At 43.5% G+C, this 19,151-nt stretch overlaps 1 protein-coding gene across 1 annotated transcript in view; it reads right to left on the minus strand.

The window, feature by feature from the left end:
• Positions 1-14,119, minus strand: part of DTNB (dystrobrevin beta) — a 231,742-nt gene extending 217,623 nt beyond the window's left edge. Inside the window, exon 1 of the mRNA XM_032866975.1 lies at positions 13,935-14,119. The gene's annotated coding sequence lies outside the window, so the exon portion shown is untranslated. The remainder of the gene's footprint in view (positions 1-13,934) is intronic.
• Positions 14,120-19,151: the final 5,032 nt, after the last annotated feature.

The following is a 19,151-nucleotide window of genomic DNA, read 5'->3' on the forward strand; positions in this document are numbered from 1 at the left end:
TTTTTATGGATTCCTCTTCAACCCACTTAGATCATTATTGTTTTATACTTTGCATTAGACTGATAAGCCTATAATATAAATAAATGTATCAGCTCTGCATTTTTCTTGTTGTTCATATGTCCTTGCATTATTCAATCTTCAGCTGAATCTGAAACTTCAACCTGCAATTTCTTTGCAGGAATCCTTTAAGCCCTTTGTCTTTTTAGCAAGGTTCATCTAATTGAAATCAGATAATATAATCTGAAATACCGCTAACCTGGGCAGCGATGAACTTTGATATGTCCGAACATATTAACAAATAGAAGAAGCTCACAGGACGGGCTCCTCCAGGCTGTGGTGTCCCCAGTACCCCCCCCTTCAGGTTACTTAGCTTACAAAACCTGATCTCTATCTCCAAACATACAGATGGAGTACAGTATCAACCTGTGGATGAAATATTAGTAAAAGCTCACTGCCCATATTTTGTTAATCCTTACCTGGAGGATCATTTTGTACATGCCTCCGACTCTAGAAACCTCTGTTATTTAAAAAAAAAATTTTTTAGCTGAAAAAAATTTTAAAAACCTAGAATGAGAAAATGGGACTCCGCTAGGTTTGAGGAACAAATGAGTAACGTGGGTGGTAGAATTAGATGGAGAAATTTAAAGCCTACGTTGTGAGTTAACTTGGCCTAAGGTTACAAAATTAGTAATTTGTGGAATTAGGCAACCAACCCATTTGACACTAAAGCCTACTCTCTTTCTTTTGTGCCACATCGCCCCCTCCAGGGCAAATATGACGAGTCCAGGAGTGAGGAAAAGACAGGTCCACAGACCCCGGTGCTAGATGAGACTTCGTATTAACAGTTAAAGGGAGTCTGGAGACCAGTGCAACAAAACGTCTGGACCCTTGTTCATCCCATCTAGGAAGCAATATGCTCCAGAGATGGACTAAATCTGCAAGCAGAAGAGACGAAAGGAAAAGACTATCAGGAAGAAAGCAGCCTCTAGAAATGTTTCCAGAATGTCTCTGTAATACACCCAAGTGTCAATAAATATCCTTCATTTCCCTTGCATGTTTTTGTTAATGTCTTAACCCTTCCAGCTCTCAGTTACTTCAAAGCATCCAGGTAACAAAAAACTTCTTGAGCAAATTCACTGTCTCCCAGCAAAACTCCTGTCAGTTTTTCCCTGGATGCGTATTTATATGAGAAATCAGAGATAAGAGAGATTGTCACTAATTAGTACTTACTTAGTGTAAACAGTCAAACTTCCCTGAAAGAGAAGTAACGTCCTTGCTTATTTCAGGAAAATTCTTCACTATCCTTCCTCTAACACTTCTTCTTTTTCTCTTCTCCTTTAGATTTAAAAAAAAAAAAAAAAAAAAACAAGGAAAGTAAATGTTTGTGAAACCCTAAGATTTTCTTTTTTACAAATGTGAAAAAGGTCTCTAGGTTTCATTAAAAAAAAAAAAAAAAACATTTAAAACTGTACTCCACTACTACAAAGAGCTCTGGATAGCTACTATAATAACCTCACAGGGCCGTGGTAACCATTAATAAATTATGTAAAAGATTTAGCATAATGCCTGGCACAAAATAAGAGCCTAATAAATATTAGCTCCTATTATTATTATCATTATTGATCTTGTTACGTAACTACCCTCTTGGAAGATACATAGACGAGAATTCTATAGGCAAGACTCCTTCCTAATTTACAATTCTTATGATTTATTTAAAGGTACAGAAATATTAGGGCACCTGGCTGGATCAGTTGGAAGAAGATGCAACTCTTGATTTTGGGGTCATGAGTTTGAGTCCCATGTTGGATGTAGAAGTTACTAAAAAAATAAAATAGACTTTAAGAAAAAAATAGTGGTATAAAGGCATAGACTTGGAAGAAGAGTAAATACTTTGTTATCAATCATTTACAATATTTTAATTTGGAATAGAGGAAAGGTTCTAACAAAAGTGAAAGGAGGTATATAGGTAGAAATGCAAAGAGTCCAAAGAATCAGAGAAAGAATGTGATAGAAAGTAAGCCACTGAAAGAAGAAACAAGTGCCAATAGTGTGCTTAAGACACACCTCCTAGCTTCTCCTAAAACCTGCTATGGGTTGCTTAGTTAATAAGAGAGAATTTTAGCTCTAGGCATGGCTACTAAACTACTTACCTAATGAGGAAACACTAAAAGCATATGAGTCAAAGGTACACTCTTGAAAGGACATGCAAAGTTCTAGTTTTCAGTCATATTTCAGAAAACATATCCTTGCTAGTTATGTCTATAGTTATCCCTAGAGACCTTTTCTTTTTTTTAAAGATTTTATTTATTTATCAGAGAGAGCACAAAGCAGGAGGAGCGGCAGGCAGAGGGAGAAGCAAGCTCCCCGATGAGCAGGGAGCCCAACATGGGGGTCCATCCGAGGACCCCAGGATCATGACCTGAGCTAAAGGTAGATGCTTAACCGGCTGAGCCACCCAGGCGACCCCTGAAGACTTTTTTTGAAAGAAAGATATTAAGAATGCCCTTTTCAAATGACTTTGGAACTAATGAAAAGAAAATAAAACCAATTAAATAGCAGTGTGCAATGGTGGCTCCCTGGCTCAGTTGGTCAAACATGCAACTCTTGATCTCAGGGGTTGTGAGCTCAAGCCCCACATTGGGTGTGCAGAGTACTTAAAAATAAAATCTTAAAATAATCAACAAATAGCAGTGTGCAGCCTTCACATCAAAATCCAAGATGTTAACAATTCCTTCTCTGTGCTCTCGTATCTTTAATTTCAGTTAACATATTGGTAGTGACACTTATGAGCTACAAAAAACAAAGCAAAACAATGGAGAATCAGAATGGGAGGACTTAGAAATGACCTAACCCAGACCCCAGATTTTGAGCATCCAAATAAATGTCTTGTCCCAAGTGACAGTTATACTTCACAATAAAGAAATGGAAACAGAGGGGCGCCTGGATGGCTCAGTTGGTAAAACGGCTGCCTGCAGCTCAGGTGGTGATCCCAGGATCCTGGGATCATGTCCTGCATCAGGCTCCCTGCTCAGTAGAGAGCCTGCTTCTCCCTCTCTCTCTGCCTACTTGTGCTCTCTATCTCTCTATCAAGTAAGTAAATAAAATCTTTTTTAAAAAAAGAAAAGAAGGGGCACCTGGGTGGCTCAATGGGTTAAAGCCTCTGCCTTCGGCTCAAGTCATGATCCCAGGGTCCTGGGATGGAGCCTCGCATCAGGCTCTCTGCTCAGCGGGGAGCCTGCTTCCTCCTCTCTCTCTGCCTGCCTCTCTGCCCACTTGTGATTTCTGTCTGTCAAATAAATAAACAAAATCATTTAAAAAAAAAAAAAGAAAGAAAAAGAAATGGAAACAGAAACCCAGAACCCCTAACTCTTGGCCCATTATACCACCTTTCTATATTAGTATAAAATGTAGTAAAAATTATAAACCAACATGAACAAGACAGTGCAGCAGAAAAAAAAAGGTAAATGATGAAAACAAGCAAATCACAGAAGAGGAAATCTAAAGGGCCACTAAAAACATCGAGCAATGTTCAACCTCACTAGTAATCAGTAAAAACTATATTAAAAACCAAAGTAAGATTATATTGTTCATCCAGCAGATCTGCAGCAAACATTGGAAAGCCTAATAACACTAAGAGCAGGGAAGCAACAGGAGCCACATCCCTGGTGTGAATGTTAACTGGTAAAATCACTCAGAGCGGAACTGAGTGATACCCACTAAAGTTGAAGATGTGCATGGCACACAAGCCAGTGTTTTCCTCCTAGGTATATGCTCTAAAAGACATGCATGTGTGCACCAGGAAATGTGGCAGGAATAGTCACTGCAGCATTATTTGTAATAACAACAACAACAAAAAAAAAAATCCAGAAGAAACGAATTGCCAATCCATAGGAAACTATAAAAGTAAATTGTGACATAGTCAAAAAATAAAATTCTACTCTGCCAAGATGAGAGTGGTACAGCTACTTTTATCCACATACATGAGTCTCACAATATTGAGAGGGGTGAGAAAAGATAAATTACACAAATAATTAATACTGTTATCATAAATTTTAAATGCAAAATAATATACATTTAGGGCTATTTCCATATGTAGTAAAAGCATGAATATATGCACAGGAATGAAAAGCATCGAATCCAGAACAGTAGTTGCCTTGAAAGGGGAAGAGAATACAAGTGGGAAGGAGTTACATGAGGGTTCAACCTCAAAAGGAGCCCGGTTTCTTGAGCAGTGTGTACACAGGTATGCGCTATTTTATCCTCCATAACTTTTTGAAGGTCAGTGTTTCATAATGTTCACAAAATTAAAATAAATTCAAGGTCCAACCAAAATAGTTTACTCCAGAGCCCACATACTTTACCCAGGACACTACTCATTCTGTGTTTCTTTAAGAAAGATTTAGTCATTATACGAAATCCCTCAAGATGTAAAACATCAGACTGGGACAAAGCAATCAAGTACCTAACTAAAGAAAAAGTCTCTTAAGGAAATCATACTGGAGACACAAAGCAGTCCTGTCGTCCTGCTCAGGAATCATGTGGCTAAGCCAAAACACAAAACTCAAATTGAAATGGACCAACAGTCTTTTATTTTTTTTTTTTAAGATTTTATTTATTTATTTGACAGAGATCACAAGTAGGCAGAGACAGAGAGAGCAGAGAGCCCGACACGGGGCTTAATCCCAGGACCCTGGGACCACGACCCCAGCCAAAGGCAGAGGCCTTAACCCACTGAGCCACCCAGGCGCCCAACAGTCTTTTTTAAAGACAGCACATGGAAAGGACTTTGAAGTCTCCCCTGGGTTCCAATACCACCCAGGTCACTGATCAGCTGTGTGGCCCTAAAGAAGCTTTAACTTCTCTGAGCTCAGTTTCCTCACCCTTATACTCGAGATACCATAGCTAGCTTCCAAACTTGTAAAGATTAAAGAATAGTCCTTATCTACGAAAAGCACCTGATACACTATAGCCTCACAATAAATAATATTATTACTTGCAGAAGAAAGTCTCTCTCTGGCAAGAGGAGACAGAGCAGACAGAAAAGTTAAAAGGAAGGAGTAAAGAGTCTACAAAAAGAAGCGAGGAGAAGTTGGAGTGGCTAGGAGCAGAACAAAACCTGTAGAGTCCCAGAAGTTACGAAAAAAATTGTTTTAACTGAGGACTATTTCATTATAGTGAAGCTTAGTTACAAGAATATTTAGTCCAGGGGCGCCTGGGTGGCTCAGTGGGTTAAGCCGCTGCCTTCGGCTCGGGTCATGATCTCAGGGTCCTGGGATCGAGCCCCGCATCGGGCTCTCTGCTCAGCAGTGAGCCTGCTTCCTCCTCTCTCTCTGCCTGCCTCTCTGCCTGCTTGTGATCTCTCTCTGTCAAATAAATAAATTAAAAAAAAAAAAAAAAAAAAAAGAATATTTAGTCCAGACCTGATGATTACAGCATTTCAGTCCTGTATTAGCTTATTTATAATGTTGTTGATATACAAAAATTCAAGATCAAAATTAGTTTTTCTAAAGATTTATTTTGTTAAAAATGCATTATCAAATAAATCATATACAACATATGTTTCTCTCAGTTATCTATAACTCATAAAGTTGTCTGTCCTCTTATATTAAGGAGAAAACCGATAATTCCAACAAATGCAAAAAAAAAAAAATCAACAACCAATAAAAACATAAACCAGGGGCACCTGGGTGGTTCAGTCAGTTAAGCGTCTGTCTGCCTTCAGCTCAGGTCATATCTCAAGGTCCTGGGACTGAGCCCGGGGCTTCCTGCCCAGTAGGGAGTCTGCTTCTCCCTCTTCCTCTGTCCCTGCTCATGTTCTCTCTCTCTCTCTCTCTCTCTCTCTCTCTCTCAAATAAATAAATAAACTTTTAAACACACAAACACACACACACACACACATGCAAACCAGGACACCTAGCTGGCTCAGTCAGAGAAGCATACAACTCTTGATCTCGAGGTTGTGAATTCAAGTCTCACGTGAGGTGTAGAGATTACCTAAATAAATAAAACTTTAAAAAAAAAAAATACAAACTAAGAACAAATGAAAACTTCCATAAATTGACAAAAGAAATCTACCAATAACTTTCAGTAAGTATCATATCCAACAGTGAAACACTGGAAGCATTCTCATTCAGGAAAAAGATTAAAATGCCTATTATCATCACTGCTATTCAACTTTTGTGCTGGAGGGTCCAGGCATTGCAATAATACAAACAACAAAGTAAGTGGTATGAAGATTAGAAAGAAGCCTGGTCAATTAAGTCTTCTAATCAAAGTAGCCCAGTAAGTAAACACTTTGATGCATCCCCTGCACTCCAAATATACACCAATAGATTAAAATATTTTTTAAATATATTTTTAAGTGACTTGGGGCACCTGCCTGGCTCAGTGGGTAGAACACATGACTCTTGATCTCAGGGTTGTAAGTTTGAGCCCCACGTTGGGTATAGAGATGACTTTAAAATTAAACCTTAAAAATAAATATACATATACACACATTTTTTTAATGGCTTAAGCAGGCTCAAAAACAAGATAAAACTCCATTTGGATCAGAAACAAAACATATACACAAATATGTGAGCAGGGCTGAAGCTACAGGCTTGCTGGATGCTGAGAGCAGAAGCATGTGCATACCTTCTGCAGGGCGACAGTGACACAAAATAACAGAGGTGGAGAAACAGGAGACATCTGAGCTACACTCCCCGATTGAAGCCAAGGATGAGGCTGAGCTGAAAGGAAGCTACAAAATATCACCGCCAGTCTGTGCCTAGAGCTACGGTTTATATAATGCTCTAGGCCTAGAAAAGTGGGAAGAGAAAAACACAGCCTCATGACCAGAAACTGAACCAAGACATTCACACACTCTGTGAATCGATCTGAAATAGTCCCAATGATCTCCAAGAGTAGGAACCCCCCAACCCACCACTATTGTATCTGATTGCTTGACTATGGTCCAAAAAGTCGATGGGAACACCTGAAGTATTACCAGAGAAGGGTGAGCACAGAAATGAGGAAAACAAAATCAAAAGCACTCACACTCGAATGAATCTGTAAACAAAACTTCAAAAGACATAAAGAAATATAATGCTAAGAAAGACAGCCAACAAAAGCAACAATTCGAATATGAATTCATTCCAGATGAAGTTTAATTTTAGAGAACAGGCTCACAAAGACTTATTTTTTAAGTACATTTAGGGTGCCAGGATATAAATTTCTTTAATTAGGGGCCCCTGGGTGGCTCAGTGGGTTAATCCTCTGCCTTCGGCTCAGGTCATGATCCCAGGGTCCTGGGATCGAGTCCCACATCCGGCTCTCTGCTCAGCAGGGAGCCTGCTTCCCCCCTCTCTCTCTGCCTGCCTCTCTGGCTACTTGTGATCTCTCTGTCAGATAAATAAATAAAATCTTTAAAAAAATTTTTCTTTAATTATGGGGAATGCAAAACTGTACAGCCACTTCAGAAGGCAGCGAGGCCGTTTCTTATAAAGCTAAACATACACTTACAATCCAGCAAAAATGTTCCTACGTATTTACTGAAAAGAGTTGAAAACCTGAGTCCAAACAAAAACCTGAACCTGAATATTTAGACATTTTACTCATAATTGCCCAAAACTGGAAGTAACCAAGACGTCCTTCAATAGGTAAATGGATAAAGAAACTGGTACCAGAATACTATTTAACAATAAAAAGAAATGTTACCCCGGTGTTTATAGCAGCATTATCAATAACAGCCAAACTACGGAAAGAGTCCAAATGTCCATCGACTGATGTGTGGATAAAGAAGATATGGTATGGGGCGCCTGGGTGGCTCAGGGGGTTAAAGCCTCTGCTTTCAGCTCAGGTCATGATCCCAGGGTCCTGGGATCAAGCCCTGCATCGGGCTCTCTGCTCAGCAGGGAGCCTGCTTCCTCCTCTCTCTCTGCCTGCCTCTCTGCCTACTTGTGATCTCTGTCGGTCAAATAAATAAATAAAATCTTTAAAAAAAAAAAAAAAGATATGGTATATACACAGGAATACCACTCAGCCATTAAAAGAATGAAATCTTGCCATTTGCAATGACACGGATGGAGGTAGAGTGTATTACACTATGCAAAATAAGTCAGTCAGAGAAAGACGAGTACCATATGATTTCACTTGTGTAATTTAAGAAACAAAATGGATGAACATATGGGGAGGGGGATAGAGAGAGAAACAAATCTTGAGATACTCTTCACTACAGAGAACAAACTGAGGGTTGATGAAGGAGGTGTGGGGGGATGGGAAAGAGGGGTGATGGGTATTAAGGTGGGCACTTGTCATGATGATCACTGGGTGCCGTATGTAAGTGATGAACCACTGAACTCTACTCCTGAAGCCAATATTGAATTGTATGTTAACTTGAATTTAAATTTTAAGAAGAAAGAAATGAGCTATCAAGCCAAGAAAAGACACAGAGGAACCCTGAATGCATATTGCTAAGTGAAAGAGAACAGTCTGGAAGACTACAATACTGTATGATTTCCAACTGTATGTCATTCTGGAAAAGGCAAAACTATAGACACAGTAAAATAATCAGTAGTTATCGGAGCTCAGGGGGAGGGAGGAAGGAATGAATAGAGGGAACACGGGGGATTTTTAGGGCAATGAAATTATTCTGACAGTGTGATGACATTACACGAAATGTCACGCGCTGACATTAATGATGCAAGACATTTTGCATTTGTCAAAATTCACAAAACACAAAGGACACGAAGAGAAGCCTAATATATCCTATGACCTTAAATTAGTAATAACGTATCAACATTGATTCATCAGTTATAACAAAGGTACTACACTAAAACAAGATGTTAATAACAAGAGAAACTGCACATGGAGAAGAAGGGGTATATACTCTTACTATCTACCCATTTTGGTCATATTCTGTCACGTATATGATTTTTTTAAAAAACCATGGATATTTGGGTATATACACAAAAGAATGGAAAACAGGGACCTGAGCAGATATTTGAACACCCGTGTTCATAAGAGCATTATTCACAACAGACAAAAGATAGAAATAACCCAGGTCCACTGATAGATGAATGAATGAACAAATGTGTACATACATGCAATGGAAGAGTATTTAGCCTTAAAAAAGGAAATCCTGACAGATGCTACAATATAAATGAACTCCAAAGACATGCAAACTGAAATAAGCCAGACAAAAGGACAAATATTGTATGATTCCACTTGGCGTGAGGTACCTGGAGTAGTCACATTATAGAGACAGAAAGTAGAATGGCGGTTGCCAGGGGCTGAAGAGAGGTGAGACTAAGGAGGCGGTGTTTAATGGGTACAGAGTTTCAGGTGGGGAAGATTAAAAAGTTCTGGAGACGGAAAGTGTTGATGGTTCCACAACAATGCGAAGGCACTTAATGCCGCAAATGTACATTTACGAATGGCTAAAATGGTAAACTGTATGTCATGTCTATTTTACAATTTAAAAAATGAGACAAGGTGCTGAAAAACTGGTTATCCAAATGGGGGGGGGGAGGCCTCCTTCATTATACCACATAGAAATTCCACATGGAAAGCAAAACTTTAAATTTTTTTAAATTTACATTACAAAATTACAATTTAAATCTACACCCAATGTGGTGCTCGAACTCACAACCCCAGATCAAGCGCCGCATGCTCTTCCGACTGAGCCAGCCAGGCACCACTTTTTTTAATTTTGGAAGAAAATATAGAAATATAGAATTCATACCTGGAGTAGGAAAAATTTACTTAAACCAAACACACACAGGGGCATCTCGGTGGCTCAGCTGGTTAAGTGCCTGACTTTGGCTCAGGTCCTGATCTTGGGGTCCTTGGATTGAGCCCTGCATCAGGCTCCCCACTCAGCAGGGAGTCTGCTTGTCTTTCCTTGTCCATCTCCCCCTCCCTCTGCCCCAACTCACACTTGCTCTCTCTCACTCTCAAATAAATAAATCTCAAGAAAAAAAAAAAAAAAAAAACCCACAATAGAACCTTTTTTTGAATTTAAGGGTATTTTTTTCATAAATATAACATTAAAATCTTAAACTTCCATACAAAGACTCTACCAACCATGGGAAAAGGCAAGCCTCAGACTAGCAGCAGGACGCATCTGCAACATAAGATAATCAACAGCCAAAGTAACACAACTGTCTGTTCCTCAGTGCACGAAGAATGAAAACGGTAATTTAAGTCTCCACAACTGAACATTACCTAGCAGTTAAAAAAAAAAAAATTTAACCAGATCCACAATTTCATGCTTAAATCTCCTGAATTAAAATATAAAATGTGCACCCCCTTGGTAATTCTACTTCTTCCATTCACTGCGGCAATGTCTGAAATGGCAAAGAGCTTAAATGGCTTTTAATGAGGAGACGATTAAATAAACTATAGTACAATACACATACCACATAAGAGATCATGTTGTAGTCAAGAAAAATCGGGTAGATTTTTCTCTTTTCTACGTTCCAACATGGGAAGATCTCGGACATTTTGTTAGGGGGGGAAATGTTGCAGAACAATGTACAGTATCATGTCAGTAACTCAGGGGTAGAGGGAAATTCTGCTTTTTTTCTGTACTACCTATAAATAGATGAAAATGCAAAGGTCTAATAACCGCAATTTCTGTAGAAAAGGGAGTGGGCCAAGGGGACATTTATTCCATCTGTATTATCTGACTATTTTATAAGTGTGTGCTCATGAGCCATCCACAGTGCTGCAGTACACAGCCCCACGGACTGTGCCAGAGACAACTCCAGGAGGTACATCTGCAGGGATGCTGCTAGGAAGGGCACTCCCTACAGGTGGGCGATACACATCCTGCCCAACAAGACACCACAGCCCTGATGCTTGTGTAACTAGAAGTTTTAAGTAAAGTGAGAGGGGTGGACTATAAACCAGCATGAGGGAATTTTCTGGGACGATGTAAATTTCTATATCCTGATTGGGAGAGTGGTTACAAAGCATATACACTTTTCAAAACTCATCCAACTGTCCACAGACATCTGGGCATGTTATTGTATGTCAACTACACATTCATAACGTTGATTTTAAAAGAAACATAAAGGGGCGCCGGGGTGGCTCAGTGGGTTAAGCCTCTGCCTTCGACTCAGGTCATGATCTCAGGGTTCTGGGATTGAGCCCCGAATCGGGCTCTCTGCTCAGCTTGGCAGGGAACCTGCTTCCCCCTCTCTGCCTGCCTCTCTGCCTACTCGTGATCTCTGTCTGTCAAATAAATAAATAAAGTCTTTTAAATAAATAAATAAAAAATAAAAGAAACATAAATATACAGATAAATTACAGTATCACTGGGAGAACCTGGAAGAAGGCACCCAAATTTACAGGACTAGGGTACCCCCAAACAAGAACCGATGGACTCCTGCTGGCTGTACTCTGAAACTAAAGAGAAATTAACTTAGTTTTTCAAGGCTTACAGCACAAGATTAATCTATATTAATATTACCCTTGTTTTTTATATGTGGGCATGAGGGCCCTTAAAAGATTTCTATTAAAGTCATAATTTTTTTAAAAAATAAAGTCATAAAATAAAAGGTAACGTGGCATTCTGTTGGTTTGATGTATTCATTCATGAAAGGCAGAGAGAAAGAGGCAGAGGCAGGGCAGAGGGAGACGTGGGACTCAATTCCAGGACCCTGGGATCATGACTGGAGCCAAACGCAGACATTCAACGGATTGAGCCACTCAAGCGCCATGTTGGTTCTAAGTCTAATTTTCTAAATAGAAAATCTGTCTCTCGTGCACAGTGGACACTCAAAAACCTTGCCAGCACACCTTTAACTACGTAACCCTCTCCAAAGGTAATGCCACTTATGTATGATAAAAATCCTCATAGAACTCATAAAAGGTCAAGTTTTAATTTGGCAGACAAAGTAATCCAACAGGCACTGCAAGCCCAGGCACTGAAACAGCAGCTGGGAATTGGAGAGCCCAGAAATCCAGCCACGGCAGACAACAGGTAGAACTGCAACCCTCACAGGAGAGCAGAGATACACTCTCTTACTGCAGATGGAAGATCCAAGAACCAGGATAAAAGAGGAAAAATAATGTTGCCTAAACTAAAGTACTCTTCTTCCTCAAGTGACAGAAAAGAGAGGGACAGAATTGGATGATTTGAAGCAGTGTCCCAAGGAATAAGCTCCCACTGGCCAATATGCAATAAAGATGTGGCAGGGTGGTCACCACCTTAGCCACTGCTTTAAATCCCCAGACCTAGAAACCTGGGTTACCTTACATGACAAAAAAGAAGAAGGAGGAGGAGGAGGAGGAGGAGGAGGAGGGAGGGGCGCCTGGGTGGCTCAGTCCTTAAGCATCTGCCTGCATCTCAGGTCATGATCCCAGGGTCCTGAGAGGGAGCCCCACATTGGGTTCCCTGCTCAGCGGGAAGCCTGTATCTCCCTCTCCCTTTGCCTGCTGCTCTCCTGCTTATGCTGTCAGATGAATAAATAAAATCTTTTAAAATAGTAATAAAAAGGGGCACCTGGGTGGCTCAGTCATTAAGGGTCTGCCTTCAGCTTAGGTCATGATCCCAGGGTCCTGGGATTGAGGCACCCCCCCCCCCCCCCCCCGCCCGCAGGGCTCCCTGCCCCCCGGGACGCGCGCTTCCCCCCCCCCCACCTCCCCTTCTTGTTTTCCCTCTTTTCCCGGGCTTTTTCAAAAAAAAAAAAACTTAAAAAAAAAAAAAAAGAAGAAGAAAAGAAGAAAAGAAAGCATATTTCAGGAACAGAGGAAGTCCATCAGCCATCCCTAACACCAAAGTAATTAATACTGTTTCGTGTAAAATACAGCAAAACCTTGCTTGGTTCATTCATTCATCCAATAACTATTTTTTGCCTGACTGCTGCGAGCCAGGCACTGTTCTTGTCATTGGGGATTTAGCAGTGATAGCCACGGAGCTTAATTCTAGGAAGGAAAGAAGGAACTTTTCTCTTTCCCAATTTCTTCTTCCCTTCTTCCCCTTTAAATGTTAGGCAGAACTGCCTTCAAAACTCTCCCAAATTTCTCTCACAAGCTCCTCTGACTCTTCTGCTTTATCCCCAAACCAAGCAATTTTTGGCTCCAATCTCCCAACACTGGGAAAGGACCAAAAAAAAAAGACCTCAAATGAATGAAGTATGAGGTGAAATTCAATGCCACTTTGTATTCGACCCGCAAACCTTCACTACCAAATTGTCAGCACCTACATAGCAAATTACCGTTGTGTTTTACACTATTTCGTGTCCCCAGTGCTGAGCACGGTTCTCTAACCCAAGGTAGCTAATCAATAAACGTCTGCTAGAAATGCGAGAAGGTCTTCCTAATCCCAAGGCCTGGCACAGGAATTTAACAGCAAGCATTTGTTAGCTCCATCCTGCCTCCTCTCAGGACACCTTCCTTTCAAAGGTGACCTCGGTGCGCAGGTTCACTGTTAGGCGCCTCGGTAGTGTTTGGGGGTGATGTGAAATACATTCCCTTCCCTCTGCCAGGGCCTCACTGCCTCACCTGCCCTCTGCCAGGACCTGCCTCCTGCGCCCCTAACAGCACCTAACGCACAGCCTCCCCCCAGCAAGCCGGGCTCCAGCAGCATCAGCCCGGCGCCCGCACCTCGGCCCCGCGCCCTGCGGCCAAGGTGCGCTCGGGATCCCGGAGACCCCGGGCCCGGCCCGGCGCTCAGAGCCCGGCAGCGCCGGCCCAGGGCTCCGCTCCATCCCCTCGGCTCGCCCCTCCAGGGCCGGGCGCGCGGCACCGTCTCCCCTCGCCGTGCGCGCGGTGCAGCGGCCCCGGCTCTCGGAGCTCCGTCCCCGCCGCTCCCGGCCCTGCACCCCCGCAGGCTCCGGAGGTCCCGGCGCTGCGCGGGCTCCTTCCCGCTCCTCGCCGGCGCGAGGCTAGAGCACCCCGCTCCTCTCCCGCAGCCCACGGCCGCCGCCGCGAACCCCCACCCCACTCACTTCCCGGCCGGAGCTGGGGACGTCGAGAAGGTCTCGGACGGCCGCAGCCTCCTCCGCCTCCTCCGGCCCGGCCCCGGCGGCTGAGGTGGCGGCGGTGCCCGCTCAGGCCCCGGAGCCGCCCCCGCGGCGAACGTTCTCAGGCGCTCGGCTTGCGCCGTTTCCCCGCCCGGCACGCGCAGCAAGCCCGCCCCCGGCGCGAGGGCGCGAGGGCGCGAGGGCGCAGGGCGGGGGGCGGGCACGCGCCGCCTGCGCGAGCGCGCGGCCGGGGGCGGGGCTTCCGCCTTGCCGAGGAGGGGGCGGGCAGGCGGGCAGGCCGAGTTCCCTCCGAACCCCGCCCCCTGCAGACAAGCGGGAGCCGCCCCCCGCCCCCCACCCCCCGCCCCAGCTCGCCAGCGGGCGTGCGGACGCGCTGGGGAAACCTGCCCCCATCCGGCTAGCCCCGCACGCTGGACGTGGGCGGCGGAGGTGCGTTTCGATTCCACAGGTATGTGCGGGGCAGCTGGATACTCGGCGCGCCGTGACTGTAAGGTAAAGAATGCAAAGAACCACCCCATGAATCATTCATCCGCGCCTCGAGCAAGAGATCTTACACTGAGTGATTTTTCCAAATTAATTCAGCTCAGCGAGGGTTTACTAAGCACCGACTCCGCGCCTAGCCCTGTACCAGGTGCTGTGTAGGTACACCGTCACGGTCACGGCCCCTGGTCTCGAGGTGCGCATAATTTAGTGCAAAAGCAGCCGTGTAAACAACCCGGTCTGATGACCCATGCAAAACCAAGCCACACGGAGATGCTATGGGAGGGCAGAGGAGGAAGAGATTACTTCCCCCTGGACCATGTAGTGGGGTTCTTGGAAGAGGTGGCATAGGTGTTCCACCCGGAAGGAAGAAAAAGAAAGACGTCCTAGGAGAAAAAAAGGAGTGTATCCAAGGCTAGGTTGGGTTCACCAACAGGTTCACCATCTCAGCATCAGCTCTTGTGTTTTAATATTACCCATTTCTAATAGAATCCTTTCCAAACTGTGAAACGTAGGAGATGATTCGAAATTAAAGACAGCTATAGGTTTTGTTTGGTTGGTTGGTTGTGGTTTTGTTTTGCTTTTTGATGGTTCCAAGGATCATTTTTCTTACCACTACTTAAGGCTCAGATCAGCAGTCCTTTAAGGACAGTTGCTATGTGAATGCCTGATGGAAGTCCCTAAGCCAAGAGCCCCCAAGCCAGTATGCTTTGCATCTGGTTTTCACTGCTTTTTGGCACCTTATGGTAAGGCAGACCGTGCCACCTCCTGCTGCTGTCTGCCTGCCTGCTGCCTTGAGAACATCCTCTTCCTCCTCCTCTGATTTTCCTATTTTTAAACTCCTATGGCGAAGGAAATTCTGCTAACCAACTTTGTTAAGTGAGGGTAAGCAGGTTCCTCAAAAAAGGGACATCACCTTCCACATGTGAATTTGGGGACTCTTTTGCTTGCTTAGAAGACTTTTTCATATGTGTGCAGGATCTTGGCTGTGTTCTGAATATGTTAAGATACTCAGAATACAGGCAAGAGACATTTTGTTTATTCATTTACCACTTAGCAGGAACTATGTGGGAGGCTTTGAAAGGTAAACATTGATCTTACCCTTTGGAGAAAAGATGTGTAAATGATGTAAAATAAATATGTCAATACTGTTTGCTGTATTTGCCCTATTGATTGAAACCAAAGTAATTTCAGTATGTGAGCTGGACTATAATAAACCACTCTTGGAATTAACTACTCTAAGTACGTTTCTATTAGCATCTCTCCTTCGCCGTTCTGTACCTCATCACCTCCCACATCCTCAGAAAACTCCTTTCAAACATATTTCGATCGTGCCCCAGCTCTCACTCCCAGAATTATCAACCACTCTTACCTTTCCTTCACCATCTGCCGTGTTCAAGCTTTTCCTGTCCTCAAGAAAAAGAAACCCCTCTGTCCCTCTGCATTGTCTTCTAGGTACCGCTTGCTCCCTTTCTGTAGTTTCCTTCACAAACATCCTGAGTGCAGTTTGCACTCATTGCTGCCAACTCAGCAGCTTCTCCCTTGTCAGCCCACGGTTGTGTGACTTCTGTCCCCACCACATCACTGCACCACTCAGTCATTAAGGGCTTGCTTGATCAGAAATGCCACAGGCTGTTTTTGAGTCTGTATCACTGAGCTTTTGGTGGCATTTGACGACACAAAGCACCCCAGTCTTTTTGAAACTCCCTTGGCCTTCATGACATGACTTACCTCCTCACCCCTCTGACCCCTCCTGAGTCTCCCGGGTTCTGTTCTCAGCTTTCATTTCACCCCACACAATCTCCTGAAGCCATTCCATCCACTCCCTGCCTCCGCCTGCCACATAGGCCAGCTACTCCCAAGTTCATTATCTGGCTCAGACCACTCCTCTGAGCTCCACAGACACAAAAGCCTGCTGGATTTCTCCACCTGGATGTCCTATAGTCACCCCGAGCTCTACGTGTCTAAAACTCTTTAGGATCACTGTCTACTCAGTTCCCCAGTTCAGAACTGGGGAAGTCATCCTTGATTCCTTCCTTCCCATCCCTACAGCACTCAACGACGTTGCTGATGCTTTTCATAAAGAACTCTAGAATCTGTCCCTCACCTAGTTGAATGCAATAGCCTTTGATCTTGTCCCTCTCCTGTGGTCTCATTCCTCCCATTCCATATTCCATACTGCATGTCAGAAAAAAACTTTCCAGAATGTGCTGCCTGTATATATGTTGCTACTCAGCATGGCAGGTAACACCTTCCATTTATCTAGCCCTTGTCTGTCTCCCCACTCCCTCTTTTGTCACTTCCCACACACACCCCATCCAAACTCCTGGAATGTTCCTACTTTCCCTTGCCTCGACAGCTTTGTACTTATTTCTCTCTGGGTTTGGAGTGTCATTTGAGTACAAGCAAAGAATGTCCAACATTGGTGTAGCTGAAGTTCCACATATAATGAAAATTTCTGGAAATAAGAAAAAGTGAACCAACATAATGAAAGAACCCCTGTGTATCTGGGGAAATCATCACAAAACAGTCAATTCTAAGAGGCAGCCTCTTCAAACTATTAGATAAAAATAAGAGTTTCCAAAGCCTCAGTGCAAAAAGCTCGAATTACTTAAAAGGGTAAGGACATGAGGCTGCAGTACATTAAATTCTGCAAATTCTGCAAATTCTTTGTCCCTTCATTTGATCCATGTTGACCCAAGTAAATTGCTTGACCAAAGAATGTGTGCTGTATATGGGACTTCCAGGCCTAGGTCATAAGGAGTCTGAAGAATCCACCCGCGTCTTCGAGAACACTTGCTCTTGAAGCCCTGAGCCACAGTATGAAATATCTAACTCCCTTGGGTGCCTGGGTGACACAGTCGGTTAAGCATCCGACTCTTGGTTTCAGGTCAGGTCATGATCTCGGGGTCCTGGGATGGAGCCCCGCATCCAGTTCTGTGCTCAGCGTGGAGTCAGCTTGTGATTCTCTCTCCCCATAACCCTCCTACTCGTGCAGTCTCTCTCTCTGTCTCTCTCTAAAATAAATAAACCTATTTTTAAAAAATCTGACTCCCATGGAAAGGCTCTGAGATGGCATAGAGAGGGAGAGAAGCTAGACGGTCCTAGCCAATGTGAGTGAGGTCATCATGAATGTCCTATATTGGTTCAGCCGTCAGCTGAGTACCACTGAGTGACCCCAGTGGAAGCGATGTGGAACAGAAGAATAATCCACCCAGACCCCCCTAAATTCCTGACCCCAAAGATTGTGAAATTACAATCAAAATAGTTCTCTCCTTAAGCCATTACCTTTTTTTTTTAGATTAATTAATTTATTTATTTGACAGAGAGAGATCACAAGTAGTCAGAGAGGCAGACAGAGAGAGAGGGGGAAGCAGGCTCCCCACTGAGCAGAGAGCCCGATGCAGGGCTCCATCCCAGGACCCTGGGATCATGACCTGAGCCGAAGGCAGAGGCTTTAACCCACTGAGCCACCCAGGCGCCCCCAGCCATTACTTTTCACGGTAGATGGTTTGTTACGGAATCTGATAACTGAAATATCTGGCGTCAGACTTCTCAAGAGCAAAGCAAGGCAATAGTGATGCAGCATTTTCTAAAAACTCAAGCAAAGAAAATGCAAGCTACGGGATTTTGTATCCACCCATCCATGCTGGTTTTCAAGCACTGAACTCTATAGAGAGGAAAAAAAAAAAAAAAACAAACTCTTTTTAAAATGCAAGAACTCAAAGAATAGTATGCACATAAGCCCATCCCAAGTATTTGCTGAAGCAGGGGTCAGCACATTTTCTCCAAAGCATCAGATAGCAAGTGTGTGGGGTTTGCAAGTCTAATATTCTACACTACCGTTGAAGCACAAAAGCCTCCATAGATACATACAAAGAAGTGAGTGTCGCTATGTTCCAGATAAGTTGGATTTACAAAGATAGGCAGCCAGGGTCACTGGGGTGGCTCCGTTGGTTAAGCATCTAACTTGGTTTTGGCTCAGGTTGTGATCTCAGGGTCATGAAGTCAAGCCCCTGCTGAGCAGGGAGCCTGCTTCTGTCCCACTCCCTCTGGTTCATTCTCTCTCTCGCGCCCTAAAATAAACAAATAAAATCTTTTTTTTTTTTAAGATTTTTATTTATTTGACAGACAGATCACAAGTAGGCAGAGAGGCAGGCAGAGAGAGAGAGGAGGAAGCAGGCTTCCCACTGAGCAGAAAGCCCGACGCGGGGCTCGATCCCAGGATCCTGGGATCATGACCTGAGCTGAAGGCAGAGGCTTTAACCCACTGAGCCACCCAGGTGCCCCAAACAAATAAAATCTTAAAAAAAAAAAAAAAAATAGCCAACTTGAATGGACCTGTGGGTTGCAGTTTGTCACTCCTATACTAGAGAAAAGAAACAGAGAAAGTTATTTCTCCCAAAAAACACAAGGCCCATATGATTTAAGAAAATAACATACTGTGACCAAGTAGGGTATTCTATTAGTCTGCTAGAACTACCATAACAAAGTACCATAGATTGACCTGAAGAATAGAAATTTATTTCCTCACAGTTCTGGAGGCTAAAAGTCCAATATGAAAGTGCCAGAAGGATGGAGTGTCTGGGTGACTCAGTCACTAAGCATCTGCCTTCAGATCAGGTCATGACCCCAAGGACCTGGGCTTGAGCCCCGCATCTGGCTCCCTGCTCCGGAAGGGAAGACTGCTTCTCCCTCTCC

The sequence above is a fragment of the Lontra canadensis genome, unplaced genomic scaffold (genome assembly GCF_010015895.1).
Source record: "Lontra canadensis isolate GAN:19392208 unplaced genomic scaffold, GSC_riverotter_1.0 scaffold32, whole genome shotgun sequence".
Lineage (NCBI taxonomy): Eukaryota > Metazoa > Chordata > Mammalia > Carnivora > Mustelidae > Lontra > Lontra canadensis.